The sequence below is a fragment of the Schistocerca cancellata genome, chromosome 1, assembly GCF_023864275.1.
Source record: "Schistocerca cancellata isolate TAMUIC-IGC-003103 chromosome 1, iqSchCanc2.1, whole genome shotgun sequence".
In the NCBI taxonomy this organism is placed as follows: Eukaryota; Metazoa; Arthropoda; class Insecta; order Orthoptera; family Acrididae; genus Schistocerca; species Schistocerca cancellata.
In genome coordinates this window covers 306,805,915-306,829,847 of record NC_064626.1, presented here as the reverse complement: position 1 = coordinate 306,829,847, position 23,933 = coordinate 306,805,915, and positions in this window count along the sequence as shown.

The following is a 23,933-nucleotide window of genomic DNA, read 5'->3' as shown; positions in this document are numbered from 1 at the left end:
CAAATGAAGAATGAGCTTGCTGTACTGTGACCGGAACAAGCAAACGTGTTCATTTTTAATAACTGCCAAACAAGAAAATTATCTCTAATTTAAAATATCAGAAACAGTAAAAATAGAAAACTGCGCTAACTTAGAATACGAAGCGCAAGAATAAGACACTGTAACATAAAAAGATATTTAATTTAACGTTTGGAAATTTTACCGAGTCAGCGTAACACACTAGAAACTCAGCAAACAAAAAATATTCGGTTATTCAGCGATATAATCATTCCATTTGACGTTTTGAAGCTGAACTTGTTCCTTGCAGTTTCTAGTAAATTACAGACAAAGCGAAGTCAATCGTTCAGTTTATACTTAACGGTTTGGCTAAACCAAAGTTCCCGTAAAACATCTGATATTATTTTCGAGAGAAAATACTCGCAAGGCTTCAGACTGAAATACAAACAGAGAAAGAGCAAAATAAGGTAGTAAATGTACAGGTAGCTCCACGCCTGGACGACATCGGATAAATCTATTGCAAATTTTTGAATGAGAGGAATTTCTTCCCTTGCTTTGATTATTTGTTGAAGGCTGCTTTCGCATCTTGCACTCTGCGTAAGCTCGTATTGCTGTACTCAGCAGGGATCCCACAGCTGGATACTGCTCCATGGCGTCATGCGTCACCTGCAGCAGCCACCAATAGATGAATGTGAGGTGACACTCCGGCGACTGAAGGCAGAATGTGGAATTTGGAATTGCCTCTCTCTCTCTCTCTCTCTCTCTCACTGCTCACCGCCTCTGGCCCATCAACGTCCATCCTCTCCCCGCTCCTCTGTAATTCAAATACAGTGACTCCCCCCCTCCCCCCCTCCCCCCCCTGCCCCCACCCGGCTACCCTCCGTAAGCACGTCCTATGTATTCCATGCACTGAATTATATGATCTTTATCTGACCAAATTTCCCGTCAGAATTTCAAATTAATCTGCGCGCCTGCCAGAGAAGTCCGGCCGCCTCGACATCCCATACGAATTGGCGTCACACTCCATATAGTTCCTACCTTATGACACTGTGGGTTGCGAGCTTGTTAGTTGTGCTGAATGCATTTTGCCCTTGTCACCTGCTAACAACAAGTGGAAGCAGGGGCTGTAGGATGTGTCAGAGTCACTGTGACGCAGCAGACGCCGCCGAGACAGTACTTCCCGCCCGCCATGCTGACTGCCGGCCCGGGTGGCCGAGCGGTTCTAGGCGCTTGAGTCTGGAACCACACGACCGCTACGGTGGCAGGTTCTAATCCTGCCTCGGGCATGGATGTGTGTGATGTCCTTGGATTAGTTAGGTTTAAATACACTACTTGCCAAAATTGCTACACCACGAAGATGACGTGCTACAGACCCGAAATTTAACCGACAGGAAGAAGATGCTGTGATATGCAAATGATTATCGTTTCAGACCATCCACACAAGGCTGGCGCAGGTGGCGACACCTACAACGTCCTGACATGAGGGAAGTTTCCAACCGATTTCTCATACACAAACAGCAGCTGACCGGCGTTGCTTGGCAAAACGTTGTTGTGATGCCTCGCGTAAGGAGGAGAAATGCGTACCATTACGTTTCCGACTTTGATAGAGGTCGGATTGTAGCCTATCGCGATTTCGGTTTATCGTATCGCGACATTGCGACCATGGCTGCGGTTACCCTTGACGCTGCATCACAAACAGGAGCGCCTGCGCTGGTGTACTCAACGACGAACCTGGGTGCACGAATGGCAAAACGTCATTTTTTCGGATGAATTCAGGTTCTTTTTACAGCATCATGATGGTCGCATCCGTGTTTGGCGACCTCGCGGTGAACGCACATTGGAAGTGTGTATTCGTCATCGCCATACTGGCGTATCACCCGGCGTGATGGTATGGGGTGCCACTGGTTACACGTCTCGGTCACCTCTTGTTCGCATTGACGGCACTTTGAACAGTGGACATTACATTTCAGATGTGTTACGACCCGTGGCTCTACCCTTCATTCGATCCCTGCGAAACCCTACATTTCAGCAGGATACTGGACGACCGCATGTTGTAGTTCCTGTACGGGCCTTTCTGGATACAGGAAATGTTCGACTGCTGCCCTGGCCAGCACGTTCTCCAGATCTCTCACCAACTGAAAACGTCTGGTCAATGGTGGTCGAGCAACTGGCTCGTCACAATACGCCAATCACTACTCTTGATGAACTGTGGTATCGTGTTGAAGCTGCATGGGCAGCTGTACCTGTACACGCCATCCAAGCTCTGTTTGACTCAATGCCCAGGCGTATCAAGGCCGTTATTACGGCCAGAGGTGGTTGGGTACCGATTTCTCAGGATCTATGCACCCAATTTTCGTGAAAATGTAATCACATGTCAGTTCCAGTATAATATATTTGTCCAATGAATACCCGTTTATCATCGACATTTCTTCTTGGTGTAGCAATTTTAGTGGCCAGTAGTAAGTCCCATAGAGCTCACAGCCATCTGAACCATTTTGAACCATGTTGACCAGAGTGGAGTCAAGTCAAGCGGTGCGAGCACGCAATGTACTCGCGCTGCTGCATGGACGGACCTGCCAGCCAGGCTGCCGGTCATGCTGCACGCCACCTGTCGCCAGCAACGTGCCGCCCCTGCTGGGGGTCTTACAGCTCTGCTGGAACATACACTCGTGTGCTTCCCATGCCTCCCATCCGTCAGTGCAGCCGACTTTGGTGATTGTGGTCGTCCAATCTGAGATGTCTACATTCGACATTGGGAGTCACCGCATACCTCGCCTCACTTCCAGCCATCCCGTGCTGCGCGGCGCCACAGGAGGGCACTGCTGTGGGCTCTTTGATGGCCCTGCCGCTTTCACGAAGGTCCTGTCTTCGCTGTTGGGGTACCTATTTTCGTTATCGTGTAGCCAGCCTTCCTTGCCGCGCATGTCGGTACCAGGTGGATGTCAGATGCATATAGCCCCCACAACCCATACCTACTACCGACTCTGAATGCCACATTTTCGTCACATGCCGTTGCCTATGCACCACAACATGTTATTACATTCCGCCTCTCCTACAGTTAGTGCTGCAAATCAGTAAATGTTGCGGTAGCAGGTCATGTGTGTATGCCTCAGAGTTGTTGTTTTTTCAGATATCCATTCTCTTTAATACTTAGAAGTACGTGGAACAGATTGAAATTCTGTCTGTTACTCAGCACTGAATCTTTGTCCAGTAAGATAATTTGAAATTTAAATTGTTGTTTGAGTTGCTCTGAATGCATATTTGTTATATGTAAGCATTTTAGATGAATGCTGTTCGAATGTTCACTGCCTGCGTATCATGGGTAAATACTCCCCCATCATTATTATGAAGAGTACTTTGTCTTTTAAACCAATGTCAGGATGTCGACTTTCTTTGCAGTTTCTTTCAAATGTTAATGGTGTTTTGGGACTGATGAAATAATTTGAGTTAATATTGCTAAATCATCTGCAAATGCTAGGTAATCTACATACATTTTTCCTCTGCGTAAAGTGATTGTTTGGTCCATTTGTGTGTTGGGAATAGGAAATTCTTCTGTTGTTTTCCTATACTGCCTTTCTGTGTCTAGCTGCCACTGAAATGACCTATTTGGATCTTGACATGGTTTTGTGGACTTATAGATACTAGTCTTTCTGGTGCTTCCCATGAATTGTTTACCTTTCCAAGGTGGTTGTTATTTTCGGAATTGTTTGACAGGCGCCTTTAGATTAGTAGGTATGTTTAATTTGCACACTTTAAGGTGAAAACGCAGCCTGCTTGCTTAGCACGGATTAAAATTTGAATGACGAAGAGAACGTAAAATTTACCGTGAAAGAAGACCCAAATGATCAACTACAAACATTACTATGTAAAATTGAATATTTGGCAATTAAAAGTATGGTCAAGTTAAGAGCCAAACAGTAGTCGTCATCTCTCAATGCCAGTAGTTTGCCAACAGTTGCTTTCATTCCATCCTTCCTCGGAAAAACCAATGAGAATACAAATGCTATCTTGAGAAACATTCATGAGTGACTCGAATGTTACGTTGACTGTGGCATGTCTAAAGTTGTCTAGACACATACACACCTTTGTAGAATCACACAAACACAACTCTGTAGAATCTGTGGACACTTTGAAAAATGCCTAGCGATTCGACTCCTTGTCGAAGAGATTTTCAGTGCATTATTGTGGTAAGAAAGGAATCAGCTATCACCAAGACAAAACTTTCCACCCTCAGGCAAAACCAGGAGAAGATTTAGAACAATTTGCTGACCGAATGAGGACTATCTCGTGCAAAACTAATATTCTGTCTTAATCTAAAACACATCATTACGTGTGCTTTTAGAGAAATCCAAAGCATGTGCCATAGATTCATTTATCTGCGGCATCATCTTGTAGGTTAGACAAGAGCTGAAAGTATTGTCAACCTTGTCTCTACAAGAATTTCTGTGCCTTTCCTTTTACGAGAGGAGGTGTACTATTTTGTATCCAGTCCTCCTCACACAAATTGCTTCTGCCACTTACCCATCGCCAAGGCCAATTAAGGCAACTGCAATCAATGGGGGCACATTGTTGCTAAATGTTAAGTACACTGCTACCTGTTCTGTAAGGAAATTGCACATTCGGATTCCAGTTGTCTCTAACTGTTGCCATAGGCAGCCATAGCACCTGATCCTACCTCCAACAATAGCACTAAACCCCATAAATTATCATTGTTTAGAGGAAGGGGTAAGTGTGATTATGATAGTCGACACAGGAGGACGACAGGTCCAAATTTTTGGAGGATACAGGTACAGCCAACACTTGGTTCAAGAATCATAAAAGAAGGTTGTATACCTGGAAGAATCCTGGAGATACTAGTAGGTATCAGATAGATTATATAATGGTAAGACAGAGATTTAGGAACCAGGTTTTAAATTGTAAGACATTTCCTGGGGCAGATGTGGATTCTGACCACAATCTATTGGTTATGAACTGCAGATTGAAACTGAAGAAACTGCAAAAAGGTGGGAATTTAAGGAGATGGGACCTGGATAAACTGAAAGAACCAGAGGTTGTAGAGAGTTTCAGGGAGAGCATAAGGGAACAATTGACAGGAATGGGGGAAAGAAATACAGTAGAAGAAGAATGGGTAGCTCTGAGGGATGAAGTAGTGAAGGCAGCAGAGGATCAAGTAGGTAAAAAGACGAGGGCTAATAGAAATCCTTGGGTAACAGAAGAAATATTGAATTTAATTGATGAAAGGAGAAAATACAAAAATGCAGTAAATGAAGCAGGCAAAAAGGAATACAGACGTCTCAAAAATGATATCGACAGGAAGTGCAAAATGGCTAAGCAGGGGTGGCTAGAGGACAAATGTAAGGATGTAGAGGCTTGTCTCACTAGGGGTAAGATAGATACTGCCTACAGGAAAATTAAAGAGACCTTTGGAGAGAAGAGAACCACTTGTATGAATATCAAGAGCTCAGATGGCAACCCAGTTCTAAGTAAAGAAGGGAAGGCAGAAAGGTGGAAGGAGAATATAGAGGATTTATACAAGGGCGATGTACTTGAGGACAATATTATGGAAATGGAAGAGGATGTAGATGAAGACGAAATGGGAGATAAGATACTGCGTGAAGAGTTTGACAGAGCACTGAAAGACCTGAGTCGAAACAAGGCCCCGGGAGTAGACAACATTCCATTTGAACTACTGATGGCCTCGGGAGAGCCAGTCATGACAAAACTCTACCATCTGGTGAGCACGATGTATGAGACAGGCGAAATACCCTCAGACTTCAAGAAGAATATAATAATTCCAATCCCAAAGAAAGCAGGTGTTGACAGATGTGAAAATTACCGAACTATCAGTTTAATAAGTCACAGCTGCAAAATACTAACGCGAATTCTTTACAGACGAATGGAAAAACTGGTAGAAGCCGACCTCGGGGAAGATCAGTTTGGATTCCGTAGAAATGTTGGAACACGTGAGGCAATACTGACCTTACGACTTATCTTAGAAGAAAGATTAAGAAAAGGCAAACCTACGTTTCTAGCATTTGTAGACTTAGAGAAAGCTTTTGACAATGTTAACTGGAATACTCTCTTTCAAATTCTGAAGGTGGCAGGGGTAAAATACAGGGAGCGAAAGGCTATTTACAGTTTGTACAGAAACCAGATGGCAGTTATAAGAGGCGAGGGGCATGAAAGGGAAGCAGTGGTTGGGAAAGGAGTAAGACAGGGTTGTAGCCTCTCCCCGATGTTATTCACTCTGTATATTGAGCAAGCAGTAAAGGAAACAAAAGAAAAATTCGGAGTAGGTATTAAAATTCATGGAGAAGAAGTAAAAACTTTGAGGTTCGCCGATGACATTGTAATTCTGTCAGAGACAGCAAAGGACTTGGAAGAGCAGTTGAACGGAATGGACAGTGTCTTGAAAGGAGGATATAAGATGAACATCAACAAAAGCAAAACGAGGATAATGGAATGTAGTCAAATTAAGTCGGGTGATGCTGAGGGAATTAGATTAGGAAATGAGACACTTAAAGTAGTAAAGGAGTTTTGCTATTTAGGGAGTAAAATAACCGATGATGGTCGAAGTAGAGAGGATATAAAATGTAGACTGGCAATGGCAAGGAAAGCGTTTCTCAAGAAGAGGAATTTGTTAACATCGAGTATAGATTTAAGTGTCAGGAAGTCGTTTCTGAAAGTATTTGTATGGAGTGCAGCCATGTATGGAAGTGAAACATGGACGATAACTAGTTTGGACAAGAAGAGAATAGAAGCTTTCGAAATGTGGTGCTACAGAAGAATGCTGAAGATAAGGTGGGTAGATCACGTAACTAATGAGGAGGTATTGAATAGGATTGGGGAGAAGAGAAGTTTGTGGCACAACTTGACTAGAAGAAGGGATCGGTTGGTAGGACATGTTTTGAGGCATCAAGGGATCACAAATTTAGCATTGGAGGGCAGCGTGGAGGGTAAAAATCGTAGAGGGAGACCAAGAGATGAATACACTACGCAGATTCAGAAGGATGTAGGTTGCAGTAGATACTGGGAGATGAAGAAGCTTGCACAGGATAGAGTAGCATGGAGAGCTGCATCAAACCAGTCTCAGGACTGAAGACCACAACAACAACAACACAGGTACCTAACTAAGTCTGCTATTTTTGTTCCCTGTTGACAAGTGGCAGCTAAAACCGTTTTGGATGTCAAAATAATAAAGCCCAAAGGAGCATGTTTAGTATGGTTAAAAATTGATGAGAGCTCCCATGAGTTCGAAATGGAATAGTAAGGTAAAGTAGGCTTAATTTTGGTATCATCCTAGAAAATGACTCGTGTAGCAGCTCCAGGGAATGACTTATTACAGGTCGCTTACTGTATCATTTGGTGGAGCAATCCACCATTTTACCAGCGTCAGCCCTCGCAGACACAAGGAAATCCAGGGAAGGGGGCCACTCCCCGAAATTCTGATACAGCATGCACCTTCTTCTTAAAGGCAAACAAGCAAAGAAGTATGGCACTGAAAAAATTCTGAGTGACAGCCAAAGTCCAAGGTGTTCACAGAACTTCATTCTTGGTCGACCCACTCACCTCGTGTAATGAAGTTTTGGATATATCATATGCAAAGAGGCCTTTCCAGTGCCCAGATTACAAATGGGAGAGTTAGTGTCCCTGTGTGTCTAGATGACTTCGGTGCATGTGACATAATAATACTGCGTGCTGGTCTTTATGCAGAAAATACTTGAAATCATTGTTATTCCTTCTGAAAAAAAAATATATTGAGGGTAGAAATGGACAGAATCCTCTGCCTATCAGCGAAATATGCACAATAATGTCAACCCTTAAATAACAGTTGCAAAGTAAGGTGGCACATTTAACTGATTCTGAGCAGAGTTTGTTCTACCAGGTTTTGGACGAATATTCGTGATTGATTGTGGAAAGACAATACTTACCCACTATCGATGTTGTTTACTATGAAATCCTTACCAGAGATGCAAGGCCAATATTGTAGAAACCATATAGAATTCCATATCAATTACAGTCTGTTGTGGGAGAAACAGTCCAGCAACAACTTACTACAGGACTTATCTGACCTGTGCCAGTCCCTGGTCATCTCCGTTGTGGTTGTACCTAAAAGACTGATCAGTAGTGAAGAGAACTGTTGACTGCGTGAAGGTATGAGGGTAGTAAAGAAGGTTAATACCAGTGACACTTGCCTTTGTCTCGAAATGATGAAACACTGGACAGATTACGAAACAACAAATTTTTCGCTACCGTAGACATGAAATGAGGATACAACCAGATTATGATAACCAATCAGGTCCAACCTCTTAAAGCTTTTGTAGTACCTTCTAGTTTGTATGAGTTTGATGGATGTCTTTTGACCTAAGGTAAGTGGCAGTTTGATCTATTTCGATGACATTGTAATGTTCTCTCAGACTCTTGAAGAGCATGCTGAGTGATTAAGAAATGTATTTGAGAGGTTGTACAGTGCCCAATTAAGTTTGAAGTTAGAAAAAGTTTCCTTTGCAGAGTCACAAGGTCAGTACTTGGGACATATTATTTGCTCTGCTGTGGTAAAGCCGGATCCTTGGCTGACAGGAACAACAGACAATTTCGCTGCCACTACTAACATAAAATTACAAAATTTTGCGGTCTGATGAACTACTATTGCTGTTTTCTAAAGGAATCTGTAATGAGGCTATTCAAAAGTGGAATATTTTTGAATGGTTCCCAGCATGTGAAAGTCTCATGTAGCAAGTTAAAGATGTATTGACCATTGCATCGTTGCTGGTCTCCCATCACTTTGAAAAGCTGTTCACACCATCGTGTGATGTCTCCGATATTGCTGTGGTTTGTCTTTTGAGCCAACAGCGTCGTAATGAAAAAGAAATCAATTGGTTAAGCTTCTCGTCAACTCAATGAGGCTGAAGAAAATTATAGTACCTCATCAAAAGAGTTGCTAGCTTAATGTTTGATCTCAACTACTTTAAATGTTACTTATATGGCAGAACATTCACTGTGGTACTGACAACTCTGCTCTTTCATGGCTCTTGTATTTAAAAGACCCCAACAACTGTCTGATGTTCTGCGCTCTGAAGCTGAATGAGTACAACTATAGAATACCTCACAAACCAGGTAAACTTCACCAAAACATGGATGCCTTGAGTAGAAGTCCGAGCAGTGCAGGCTGATGCACTGTTCATAGCAGAGTTAAAGACATTCAGAGAGAAGATGCCGATTGTATGTCACACTCCCAGATTGTGTGTCTGAAGGTGGTATATTATTTCGCAAAGATATAATATACCACCTTCAGACACACAATCTGGGAGTGTGACATACAATCGGCATCTTCTCTCTGAATGTCTTTAACTCTGCTATGAACAGTGCATCAGCCTGCACTACTCGGACTTCTACTCAAGGCATCCATGTTTTGGTGAAGTTTACCTGGTTTGTGAGGTATTCTATAGTTGTACTCTAAGAAAAAAATGCTTCAAATGGCTCTGGGCACTATGGGACTTAACATCAGAGGTCATCAGTCCCATAGACATAGAGCTACTTAAACCTATCTAACCTAAGGATATCACACACATCCATGCCCGAGACAGGATTCGAACCTGCGACCGTAGCAGCAGCGCGGTTCCGGACTGAAGGGCCTAGAACCACTCGGTTCTTAATACCAAAGCGAATTCAGTCCCACATGACTGCTTAATGTCATGATAGTCTTCAAGGTTGTCACAAGGGCAAATGGGCCACAAGCATCCATGTTATTACTTTTTATTGATGGTGGAATAGACGCTGTGATGTAACCTAATTTATACATGCACGCTTGCTATACGCACAATGGTCAAAGCAGATGCAGCTGCGAATTCCATTGTAGACGTTAATGGAAGCTTCTAAACCTTTTTAAACCATGGCATTAGTTGTTATTGGACCACCTCCTGAGACCCAACAGTAAAACAAAGGTATTTTGTCAATCACTGATCATTTTCCTAGTACCTAGTGCTAGTGCATATTGCCGATATGACAACAGAAACTGTGGCAAAAGGATTTGTAAATCAGTTGTTACTACATTTCGCCAGTCCTGACAGCATATTGAAAGATTGGAGAACAAATTTTATCCTTGCACTACTGTATTTCTACAGGTGTGGAGACGTAAAAATCAAAAAGTGGAGAACCACCCCTTTCCACCCCAAAGCTATTAACCATGTTGAATATGTCCATAAAATTATTGTTTGAATGTTACCCTGTCGTATGAAAACACACACTGTCTGGGCACATACACTGAGGTGACAAAAATCATGGTATAACGATATGCACATATAAAGATGGCGATAGTATCACGTACACAAGGTATAAAAGGACAGTGCATTGGCAGGGCTGTCATTTGTACTCTGGTGATTCATGTGAAAAGGTTTCAAAATGTTCAAATGTGTGTGAAATCTTATGGGACTTAACTGCTAAGGTCATCAGTCCCTAACCTTACACACTACTTAACCTTAATTATCCTAAGGACAAACACACACACCCACGCCCGAGGAAGGTCTCGAACCCCCGCTGGGACCAGCTGCACAGTCCATGACTGCAGCGCCTTAGACCACTCGGCTAACCCCTTGCGGCGAAAAGGTTTCCAACTTGATTAGGGCCGCACGATAGAAATTAACAGACTTTGTTCGTGGAATAGTATCTGGTGGTAGGTGCATGGGACATTCCATTTCGTAAATCGGTAGGGAATTCAATATTCCGAGATCCACAGTGTGAAGAGCAGTGTGCCGAGAATACCAGATTTCAGGCATTACCTCGCACCACAGTTAACACTGTGGCCGACGAGCTTCACTTATCGACCAAGAAGTGTGACTTTTGTGTAGAGTTGGCAGTGCTAGTAAACAAGCAACTCTGCGTGAAATAACTGCAGAAATCAATATGGAATGTACGACGAATGTATCCGTTGGGACGGTGATGCGCAATTTGGCGTTAAGGGCTACGGTAGCAGACAGACAACGTGAGTGCCTTTGCTAACAACACGACATCGCCTGCAGCGACTCTTCTGGATTGTGACCATGTCGTTTGGTCGCTACACGGCTGGAAAATCATGGCCTTGTCAGATGAGCCCGATTTCAATTGGTCATATTTGATGACAGGATTCTAGTGTGGTCAGATCCCATGAAGCCAAGGACCCAAGTTTCAACAGGGCACTGTGCAAGCTAGTGGTGGCTTCGTAATGGTGCGGGCCGTGTTTACATGGAATGGGCTGGGTACTCTGATCCAGCTGAACCAATCATTGACTGGAAATGGTTATGTTCAGCTACATGAAGATCATTTTCAGTCATTCATGGACCTCATGTTCCCAAACTACCATGGAATTTTTCAGGATGACAATTCGCCATGTCACCGAGCCACAGTTGTTCACGATTGGTTTGAAGAACATTCTGGACAATTCAAACAAATGATCCGGCCACCCACCGAACATTTATGGGACATAATCGAGAGGCCAGTTCTTAAGCAAAATTCTGAGCTGGCAACACTTCCGCAATTATGGACGGCTATAGAGGCGACATGGGTCATTATCTCTGCAGGGGACTTCCAAGGGCTTGTTGAGTCCACGCCACGTCGAGTTGTTGCACTACGCCAGGCACAAGGAGGTCCGACATGTCATTAGGAGGTATTCGATGACTTTTGTCAACTCAGTGTATTCCTTATTTACTGTCTGCTTACAATAGCAGAAATCACGAGGCAACAGGATGTCCATCTTGTAATGTGATATATGGCGACCCTGTTAAGTTAACCCTTTGAAACAGGTGAACCATCTGTGGACGTTGCCAGAAGGACGCAATTTCAGTGGGATAATATCCAAGCATCCATTAAACAAGTACAAAGGGAAACAAAATACACTCCTGGAAATGGAAAAAAGAACACATTAACACCGGTGTGTCAGACCCACCATACTTGCTCCGGACACTGCGAGAGGGCTGTACAAGCAATGATCACACGCACGGCACAGCGGACACACCAGGAACCGCGGTGTTGGCCGTCGAATGGCGCTAGCTGCGCAGCATTTGTGCACCGCCGCCGTCAGTGTCAGCCAGTTTGCCGTGGCATACGGAGCTCCATCGCAGTCTTTAACACTGGTAGCATGCCGCGACAGCGTGGACGTGAACCGTATGTGCAGTTGACGGACTTTGAGCGAGGGCGTATAGTGGGCATGCGGGAGGCCGGGTGGACGTACCGCCGAATTGCTCAACACGTGGGGCGTGAGGTCTCCACAGTACATCGATGTTGTCGCCAGTGGTCGGCGGAAGGTGCACGTGCCCGTCGACCTGAGACCGGACCGCAGCGACGCACGGATGCACGCCAAGACCGTAGGATCCTGCGCAGTGCCGTAGGGGACCGCACCGCCACTTCCCAGCAAATTAGGGACACTGTTGCTCCTGGGGTATCGGCGAGGACCATTCGCAACCGTCTCCATGAAGCTGGGCTACGGTCCCGAACACCGTTAGGCCGTCTTCCGCTCACGCCCCAACATCGTGCAGCCCGCCTCCAGTGGTGTCGCGACAGGCGTGAATGGAGGGACGAATGGAGACGTGTCGTCTTCAGCGATGAGAGTCGCTTCTGCCTTGGTGCCAATGATGGTCGTATGCGTGTTTGGCGCCGTGCAGGTGAGCGCCACAATCAGGACTGCATACGACCGAGGCACACAGGGCCAACACCCGGCATCATGGTGTGGGGAGCGATCTCCTACACTGGCCGTACACCACTGGTGATCATCGAGGGGACACTGAATAGTGCACGGTACATCCAAACCGTCATCGAACCCATCGTTCTATCATTCCTAGACCGGCATGGGAACTTGCTGTTCCAACAGGACAATGCACGTCCGCATGTATCCCGTGCCACCCAACGTGCTCTAGAAGGTGTAAGTCAACTACCCTGGCCAGCAAGATCTCCGGATCTGTCCCCCATTGAGCATGTTTGCGACTGGATGAAGCGTCGTCTCACGCGGTCTGCACGTCCAGCACGAACGCTGGTCCAACTGAGGCGCCAGGTGGAAATGGCATGGCAAGCTGTTCCACAGGACTACATCCAGCATCTCTACGATCGTCTCCATGGGAGAATAGCAGCCTGCATTGCTGCGAAAGGTGGATATACACTGTACTAGTGCCGACATTGTGCATGCTCTGTTGCCTGTGTCTATGTGCCTGTGGTTCTGTCAGTGTGATCATGTGATGTATCTGACCCCAGGAATGTGTCAATAAAGTTTCCCCTTCCTGGGACAATGAATTCACGGTGTTCTTATTTCAATTTCCAGGAGTGTAGCATCACTACTTCCATATTAGCCAAGAGACTGGGCATTATTACAAAACCCAATGATTAAAAAGGGAAATACAAAGAAATTTGCTTCTTCTTATGAAGAATCTGTGCCAAATGATGCATTTAATGTCGCCTGTCAATGTGGAAATACAACTGATGATCGATCACGGACAGTCCATTTCGACCAATTGAGGCCTTATCAAGGGACCGCTGTGTGGCCCCTGCCTGTTGTATTGCTACAGCTGCTTGGGGTCAAGATGCACATTGTTAAATCAGTGCAGAAGAGAAAGAAGCCACCACCTTCATTGTGACCTAGATTCTCTCTACAGTCCAGGAATCATTATGCACTGCCGCGCCGGATTAGCCGAGCGGTCTCTGGCGCTGCAGTCATGGACTGTGCGGCTGATCCCGGCGGAGGTTCGAATCCTCCCTCGGGCATGGGTGTGTGTGTTTGTCTGTAGGATAATTTAGGTTACGTAGTGTGTAAGCTTAGGGACTGATGACCTTATCAGTTAAGTCCCATAAGATATCACACACATTTCAACTTTTTGAACATTATGCACTATAGTCGCGTGACTAATAGCATCTTATTGTCCTAACTAAAAGTGCTCTGAACCATTATTCAAGAACTCAAGAGTGGCGAGACGTCGTTGGCATTCACTGACTCCTGCCAGTTAAAACAGATCTTTCTTCGTTTCCCTTCTGTGACCCCTCTAAAATCTGTTATCCTCCAATGTTTCCATGACTTTCTTACAGGGCTCTGTTGTGGACAGTCTGTAGGCATAACTCTCGGAGTAAGAATAGAAATAATAGCTAGTGTAGAAGTAGGCATTCTTAATGTGGACAAGGTTACGGCTGCAGAAATCCGTATAGAAGCTGTAGGAGTATTGTCTCGTGCAAAGCCTTCAAAATGTAATTTAACTGAGTTGAAAGGAATGCCATAAAAGGCCTGAATGAGGATGATAATGTTATTATTCTCTCCGCTGACAACGGAAATGCAACAGTTGTTTTGATTGTGACCGACTACTATAGTAAGATTAACAACTTATTAGATCCGCAAACACATAGGAAACTAAATAAAAACCCACTGACAAAATTCTTAGAACTGTTACGTGGTTGATAAAGAAGTCCTCTGTCTAAAAGTCTGTTCAATTCAGTTGCGCTAGCACCAGGACTTTATGGACTGCCGAAGGTGCACAAAGAACATGTTCCACTAAAGCCTATAGTGAGTGCTACTGGTTCGCCCACCTATTCGATTGCCAAGTTCTTGACAACATTATTACGACCGTATGTGCATTGATCTGATTCGTATATCAAGAATTCAGCACATTTTATCAGTAAATTAAATGGCATAATGGTACAGCCGCAGGACATGTTAGTTTTGATATGGTGTCGCTATTCACAATGGTTCCACCCAATGAAGTGTTGCAACAGCTGAATCTGATTCTTCCTCCCGATGTTGCAGAACTGTTTAAATATTACCTCACAACCACTATTTCAAATGGAACGAAGACTTCTATGAACAGACGGCTGGTATCGCTGTGGGGAGCCCCTTAACCCCGGTCATAGCGAACTTCTTTATGGAAAAATTCGAGGAGGAGGCATTGAAAAATGCGAGCAAGAAACGAATATTTGGTTAAGTTTGTTTTGTGGTGGCATGGCAGGGAGGAATTGGATCGTTTTTACAAACATCTGAAGGGGATCAATCGGAACATTAAGTTTACCAAGGAGGAGAAGGCAGGCGGAAGATTAAATTTCAATAATGTACTAGTTTTCGAAAAAGAAGATGGTAGCTTGCGACACACAGTTTACCGAAAACACTCGCACGCGTACCGTTACCTACTCCGGGAATCGAACCACCACCTACAACAACAGCGAGGCGACATAAAAACATTGGCGGATAGAGCAAGGAAAATCTGTGAACCAGAGCTGCTTGATGCAGAATTAAAACATCTCATCACTGCATTGCTCAAGAATGGCTACTCGTTCGCTGAGGTGAAAAGAGCGTTAAGACCACCGCATAGAAATGATAGTGATGCTCAAGCGCCGATGAAATCGAAGGTTTTCCTGCTATTCATTAAGACGTGACTTCCCGCATACGAAAAATCTTAAGCGGAAAATTGTGGTAATTTACACACACACACGGAAGATACAAGATCACCCAAAATCGGCCAAGGATGTTCGCCAACCGCTGAAAAAAGCTGGAATTTATAGGATTCCGTGTAGTTATGGGGAAGTGTACTACAAAAAGAACTGTCAAAAAATGACTCGAAGAGCACCAGGGCAATTGCAGAAGAGGGTAGATTGACATATCAGCTGTTGCGGAACATGGTTTACAGCCAAGAGACCACCACATTCATTTTAACCGGACTCAGGTACTGGCAGCCACAAACGAATACAACGAAAGGCTGTACAGAGAGGCCATAGGGATTGTGAATCACCCCAGGAATTTTAACAGGAAGGAGGAGGGCGTCAAATCAATGAAATATGGATTCCGGTACTGAAGAAGATGTGTACCAGTCTTCCACCATGGGATGACAGCAACAGCTGACGACGGCAGTCGACAACAGCCAGTTGCGCTCGCGTATTCAAAGCACGTGACGTCACGCCACTGCCAGGAAGATTGCGGAAGCGGAATTTTGCTGTAGTCAGTAGCGAGCCATGGTGTGACTCGGACATTCAACAAAGCTGATATCCCCCTTGAAAATGTCCGCAAATGGGGACGAAACGTCGATTTTTAAAGTGAAACCCCTTCGACCACGGCATAATAGCCCGGAATATTTTATTAATTGTGACGATTCCGACCGTGAAAGTTTACATTTTACAATTACCATCATGTTGTCACAAGAGTTGGGAGACACCGTTAGAGCGTTTGGTGTGCTGAAGCACATCAGACACTCAGACATCTAAACTGCAATGAACAAAATGCACATAGAAGTAATATGGGCATCGCCCCACCATCTGTAATGGCTGACTGTCCTGCAGGTAGACTACCATTAAGCTGAGCTGAGGAGTGTGGATGTCGAGACATTCACGTAAGACACATCCTGGCCTCCCTGCTGCATTTAGAATCCTCTCACAGAGGATGCAGGTATTTAGTTGAGAGGCTTTGGCACGAGTACTGCAATGATTTCCAGCTTCCACGGAACTGAGCAATATATGGACAGAACGACTGTCCATTTAAGGGTGCACAGGTTATGTTCTGAACCCGTTTTATGAGGCCTACACTGTACAAACTGATTTCCTTACTTTTGTTCTCAATCTAGGATATTCTAATTTAATCCCATGATAAAATATTTTATGTGAATGGTATAGAGGACCGAAATATCTTCTCATATGTACACTTATAGCCGGCCTACGTGTTCAAGGATCTTCTCAACCTAAAGTTGGTTTTCTTTCATAAGTGGATATGCAAAAGTGGAGCTTAGCCCTGCCTCTTCTCGTCTAACTTCATTTTTATAATGCAGCGTGAAGTGTGAATTAATTCTAGGAGCAGACGTATGCGTCCCTAAATTATGTGTGTTACTTTTTATATAAAAAAAGAAATTAGTAAAACAACACTTTTCTTTATAGATACTTCAGTGGTTTATAGTAATTAAAAACTATTTAAGCGCATATCATGTGTCTTTAAAAGTGTAAAACTAAACCTTTCTGCTACTTCTATGGTACAGTGAGTCTGTGAATGAGTATTCAGGAAAGAAGCAATCTTGTATTATAAACAAATGATACGTAATAGTCAGTGCTGTTTAACAGAATAGAGTTGAAAGATGTTTGATAGAGTAGGCACTGTTTCCACGAGCACTCATCTGCAGTGAATCTGGTGTGAATAATAGTTTTAAGCAGACATAACCAATATACATTTAATATTTGTATACAATTTTATGGTGTTCTGTACCTTCTCCTGTGTAAGTTTGAATGGATGCATGGGTAGGGCTTTTGTAAATTCATGAGTAGTCAATAAAATCCGGTATCTGAAGGACGTACTGTTACCATATCTCCCCTCCCCCATCCCACCATGAAGTAATGTTGGCTTATGCCAAATCGAAGCCGTAAGTTTGCATTTGAAAGCTACTCAGTTTATTTTATAGGACCATTAGTAAAGAAAGACCCTTCTCAATTCGAATTTGGGTCGTCTGCCTGTCAGACAAATATTGCAAAACCACGCGTACCCAGCCCTTCAATCTACCCAGTGACTCCTCTCCCTTTCACAGATTCTAAAACATTCCAAATAACGTTGCGAATCGATTCAGTGTTTCAGTGGATCCTTCCTATTCCTACCTTACATGCCGTAAAACTCTTGCATGGTGACATATACATTTCCCCTATCTTCACGCCTCCTATTCTCATGGGTTGCTCACGTCCAGAACGCATTAAATTTCACATAAATAAACGAGTTGTGCAAACAACCATTAGTCTCCTACTTACTGTTACTTGCTCGTAATTACCACTAAGAGTTAGATAAGAGACAGTGGACAACTTGACCCATCCTACTTAGCTTCATAAATATATAGATTTCGCCATTCATATACATGACCCAGCCACTTTAATGTGACCACCGCCTATGTTTGAAGTCAAACTGGAATAACCACAATAGCCACTCACGGACGGCAGGTGAGTGTAAGATATGTGAAGCATATTATGGGGAACAGAGTGATTTATCTGGCGTCCAAAAGGGCTTGATCATTGGCTTTTGACCAAGGGTGGAAGAATTTCTGAAACGGCTAAGTCTGTAAACTTTTCGCTTGCCGCTGAAGTATGATGTGCGTGACAAAATGGCGATATCCAAATCTGGTGCTGAGGCAGCTGTGGTGCAGCACAGGCCATAGGTGTCAGGGGTGAACAACGGCTGCGGATAACGGTACAAGCGAATAGAAATGCAACTGTTGAACATCTGGTCGCCCAGATAAATCACGGGACTACCAACAGTGTCTCCTAAATGACAGTCCAGCGATCATTGCCGCATATAGGCCTCCACAGTTGGCGCCTAGTCATGCACACCCATACTGAAACCTGTTCATTGGAATTTGCACTGCAGTATCGCAATTGGACGTCCACTCAGTGCCCATAGGTGACCTTTACAGATGAATCACGTTTCATACTCCAATACACAGATGGCCGTTGCCACATACGGCATGAAATGTCTGAAACCAAACTCCGTTACCAATCGTCAGAAGGGATCAGGAGAGATGGCATTCCCTGGATGTTCTCGTCCTTCTGGAAGGCACAGTGGGTCAACAAAAGTATGCACTTATCCTTAGAGACCATGTCCACCTCTGTCCTCGGCAGGATGGGATCTACCAACAGGACAACTCAACGTGTTACACAGCTCTCAGTGTTTGTGAGTGGTCCGAAGACCACCGCGATGAGTTTATTGTACGCTCCTCTTAACACCACAACTCTGTGGATTACTAACTTCTTCCTTTCAATTCTGCTGTTACCGTCTGTTTTTTCTGTGAAACATAGGTTGCAATAACTGTACTAACATGTTTCTTATGTAATGTTGACATGTGACTGTTTTTCTATTGTAAAACTGAATGAATATTAAATGTAAGCTAGTCGTATGATGACAGGCTGGATTAGTCAGAGCCATACGTTGTTGTCAAAGAGTTGGCAGTCGCATTATTGCTGGGCGTGCGAGCGCGCCAGCAATACAGCGTAGTACGGTGTTGAGATGTGAACAGTCGAATCACGTACAGAGAACGGTAAAGACAGTAGCGATGCGGCGTGTGCGTTGAGACATGGTCGTAAGGCGGTGGTGCTGAAATACAGGGCTACAATTATCGAACTATTTGAAAAAAAATTTAAATTAGTTACAAACTTTATCCAGCACGTAAACGTCACTACAGTTATTCGAATTTAGGTTCTGGCAAGTTCGATATGCCTGCCATGAGTAGCGATAATATGGCCCAGACGAACAGCGAAATTCTGCATGACCCGCTGAAGTGTCGGAACATCGATGCTATCGATAACCTCCTGAGTGGTTGGTTTTAGCTCAGAAATGTTTTAGAGGTTGTTGCTGTACACCTTGTCTTTAATACAGCCCCACAAAAAGGAGTGGCATCTGTTCAGATCCCAAAAATATAGCGGCCAATCGAGGCCCATGCGAGTGGTCTCAGGGTACCCCAGAGCCAGAATGTGGACTCCAGAGTGCTGCTTCAGGATTCTCCTGCTTCGATGGGGTCGAGCTCCGTCTTGTGCCAACCACATCTCTTCGAAATCAGGGCCACTTTGGATAATGAGGATGAAATCATCTTCCAAAACCTTCAAGTAGCTTTCGGTAGTCACTGTGCTATCGAGGAATATCGCACCAATTATTCTGAGACTGGGAATTGCACACCAGACAGTCACCCGTTGATGGTTAAGAGACTTCTCGATTGCGAAGTGCCGATTCTCAGTCCCCCAAATGCGCCAATTTTCCTTATTTACAAACCCATCCAAATGAAAGTGGGCTTCGTCACTAAACCAAACCATACAGCGCATACCAATTCCCGTCATGCTGCGCAGCCAACCTTGCAGTTTATACGTGCTGACGCAAACCGTTCAGAAGTTATGACGATTTCATTTCATGTAGTTCAATATCTGTCATCCTATATGAAACACCCCGGCGGAAGTTTGGTGTAACTAGGAACAATATAAGACATTTGGGCGGTACAGTACAAACACTGCAAGAGGATACCAGTTAACAGTGAAAAGTACTGTGGCTCCAATTTACTTATTGTGAAGCTACAAGAAGAAGAGCTTGTGCCACACATGGTTAACGAACAATGATTTACCTGCACCAATGATAACTCAACACGAAGTAAGATTTAACCAATTATTTGATTATACTTGTACGCCTAACAAGCATTGTAGTTAATTTTGTGACTAATTAATAACAAGATACTTCAAACTGTTGATTATCTGTTCTACCGAAGGAAGTTTACCAAAGCAGGCTCCGTCCTATCAATTATTGCTAATCTGAGAAACTCCTAATGAGCAAGAAGCAATTGCAATGTTTTTTAATATACGAGGGTTGTCCAGAAAGTAAGTTCCGATCGGTCCCGAAATAGACACCACAGTGAAAACCCGATGAATCTTTGCACATATATGTTGGGTAGTGTCTCTAGTATGAACGTCAATCGCATCAAGGCGCTCTTTTCAGTTGTGAGCGCACTGTGAGCCAGTAAAGGTGCCTAAAACAACGATGTCTCCCGCCAAGTAGGAGGGTCCACTGAGAGGCTTCGCCTTAATGAATGCTACTCACCTAACACAACTGCCCCTCACTTCCTAAATCACGGCAATTCTCAGGCGCACTCTGCAGGGGCAGTGAAGAAGCTCCTGCAGCCTTTTCGTTGGGAAGTGTTCGATCACCCACAACACAGCCCTAATTGGCTCCTCCTGAGTATCATCTCTGTTCACATGAAACGCTGGATACGAAGACAACACTTGGGCGCAGGCTACGCGCTGTAGACCAGCGTAGAGAATCATCGGAAAGCACAGGCGGCTGCCTTCTATGATAAATGGTGTTGGGAATTTGGTATAACGCTCCGACAAAAGTCTAAGTCGGAGCGGCGACTACGTAGAGAAGTATCTGGAAAGTGTACCTAACTCTTGCAAATAAAATGTTTCTGACTTTCACTGTGGTTTCTATTTAGCGACCGTTCGGAACTTACTTTCTGGACGATCCTCATATAAAATAATTCAGTCAAATAAATGACCAAACAGTGAGTAACTTTTTGCTATGCTCAAAGAAGTAACGGTAATTAAAGTTTCAGTTGTTTGCTTGTCAGTAATTAACCACAGTGTTAACGTCTAGTAATTTGATCAGTAAAAGCAGTGATTAACAAAGTGAAATCCAGTAGAAGATAACGTTTTATGTAACACTTCAAACAAACAAATTTTCATGTTACGCAGTTGCAATCTGTCAGAAGTTTTTCTTAAGTCTTGAGTAAATACTGGCAGTAATTGTGGAAAGTGTTTTTCAGTAACTGTCAATAAATAATACTGAAAGTGGAAGTTGTTTAAGATGAACAAATCAGTAAAACCATTTTTCGAGTTTTGACATACTTTCGTAATTGAAAATTTGCTTTGCAGATTACGTAACTGTGAATTACACGGAATTGATTATTGAATATCGTTCTAATCATTAAGATGTTTTCTAATTTAAACGATAGCGTTCGATAATGAATAAGTATTAATCCCCTTCGAGCAACACTAACAACAGTAGGCATTACAGTGAGTGACGTCAAGAGTTTTGCGTTTTACGTAACCATTCACAGCTAATGAAATTTTGTGTTCTCTGTTAATAACTATACTGTTTTCATGTTGTACGATTTAATTGAAAAGTATTTGATTACTGTGACACATATCCATCTGAAGCTTTGTTAACGTAATATTTAACAATTTCGTGCTATTTCCGTCTGATAAAAAAGTATTGTTACGCAAATTTACCAGTAATACAAATCAGTAATTACAGAAAGAGTAATTTTGATCACGTTGTGGGCTGGTGATCTTTAATTCTAATTATATATTAACTAAATTCATTTTTTTTTTCAACTTTTGGTGACTAATGTGAATCCATTTCGTTCCTTATTTTCATTTTACTTTAACCAAAATTCATTTTCTTATCGTCTTTACTAAAAGCACTTACTGCATTGGCGATTCATTTATAGCAGCACTTACATTTCAAGGTTTTCTTTATTCTTCGGAGTAGATGCCTTTCCCACATAACAGGGAACCTTAGGCACACGGTTCTTTTGAATCCAAATAAACCGGATGTCTAAAGGGTTGCTGCACCGTGGCCACCAAACTCCTCCTATTTAAACCCAATTGAGAATCTGTGGAACCCCCTCGATCGGATTGTTTGCGCCTTGGATCCTCAACCGAGAAACCTGGCCAAGGCAATGGAATCAGTATGTCTCCATATACCTGTCTATTCCTTCCATAATCTCACTGACTGTCTTCCTGCACCCCTCGCAGCGGTTCGCGCTGCAGAAGGTGGTTATTCAGGCGTTTGGCAGGTGGTCTCGGTAATGTGACAGGACAGTGCCTCAGCTCAAGCAACTGAGATGGTCAAAGATGTCAGTTTTCATAATTATATCTGTATTTAATTTGATATACTAGGAGGCTCCAAACTTAGACAGTAGCTAACTTGCAGTAAATTAGTAACACAGCACTGCTTTATTTTGTAGTTTGAAACACCCCTTCCAGAAACGTATTTCCCGTGTTTGCTGCTGGAGACAAAGGAGTTCCTTTAATAACCTGTCCTACCATATAATTACGATTAATCCTTTTGCGATAAATTAGGATAGACAACGTAAAACCTATCTTAAACTAATTAAAGCAATGCCAACAACTCCTCTACGTTACTTGAAATAACAGAGAATTTGTGTTTGTATAACAGAGTTTTAACAGTGCTGTTGCCGCATTTCCTCTGCCACTTTCAGTTATAGATTGCACCTGACATCGTATGCCCGTATTATACGAGGTGCATTCAAGTTCTAAGGCCTCCGATTTTTTTTCTCCAGACTGGAAAGAGATAGAAACATGCGCATTGTTTTAAAATGAGGCCGCGTTCATTGTCAATACGTCCCAGAGATGGCAGCACCGTACGGCAGATGGAATTTTACCGCCAGCGGCGAGAATGAGAACTGTTTTAAATACTTAAAATGGCGACGTTTTCCTTACTTGAACAGCGTGCAATCATTCGTTTTCTGAATTTTCGTGGTGTGAAAACAATTGAAATTCATCGACAGTTGGAGGAGACATGTGGTGATGGAGTTATGGATGTGTCGAAAGTGCGTTCGTGGGTGCGACAGTTTAATGGAGGCAGAACATCGTGTGACAACAAACCGAAACAACCTCGGGCTCGCACAAGCCGGTCTGACGACATGATCGAGAAAGTGGAGAGAATTGTTTTGGGGGATCGCAGAATGACTGTTGAACAGATCGCCTCCAGAGTTGGCATTTCTGTGGGTTCTGTGCACACATTCCTGCATGACGACCTGAAAATGCGAAAAGTGTCATCCAGGTGGGTGCCACGAATGCCACGGACGACCACATGGCTGCCCATGTGGCGTGTTGCCAAGCAATGTTGACGCGCAAGGACAGCATGAATGGGACTTTCTTTTCGTCGGTTGTGACAATGGATGAGACGTGGATGCCATTTTTCAATTCAGAAACAAAGCGCCAGTCAGCTCAATGGAAGCACACAGACTCACCGCCACCAAAAAAATTTCGCGGAACCGCCAGTGCTGAAAAAATGATGGTGTCCATCTTCTGGGACAGCGAGGGCGTAATCCTTACCCATTGCGTTCCAAAGGACACTACGGTAACAGGGGCGTCCTACGAAGATGTTTTGAAGAACAAATTCCTTCCTGCACTGCAACAAAAACGTCGGGGAAGGGCTGCGCGTGTGCTGTTTCACCAAGACAACGCACATCGAGCTAACGTTACGCAACAGTTTCTTCGTGATAACAACTTTGAAGTGATTCCTCATGCTCCCTACTCACCTGACCTGGCTCCTAGTGACTTTTGGCTTTTTCCAACAATTAAAGACACTCTCCGTGGCCGCACATTCACCAGCCATGTTGCTATTGCCTCCGCGATTTTCCAGTGGTCAAAACAGACTCCTAAAGAAGCCTTCGCCGCTGCCATGGAATCATGGCGTC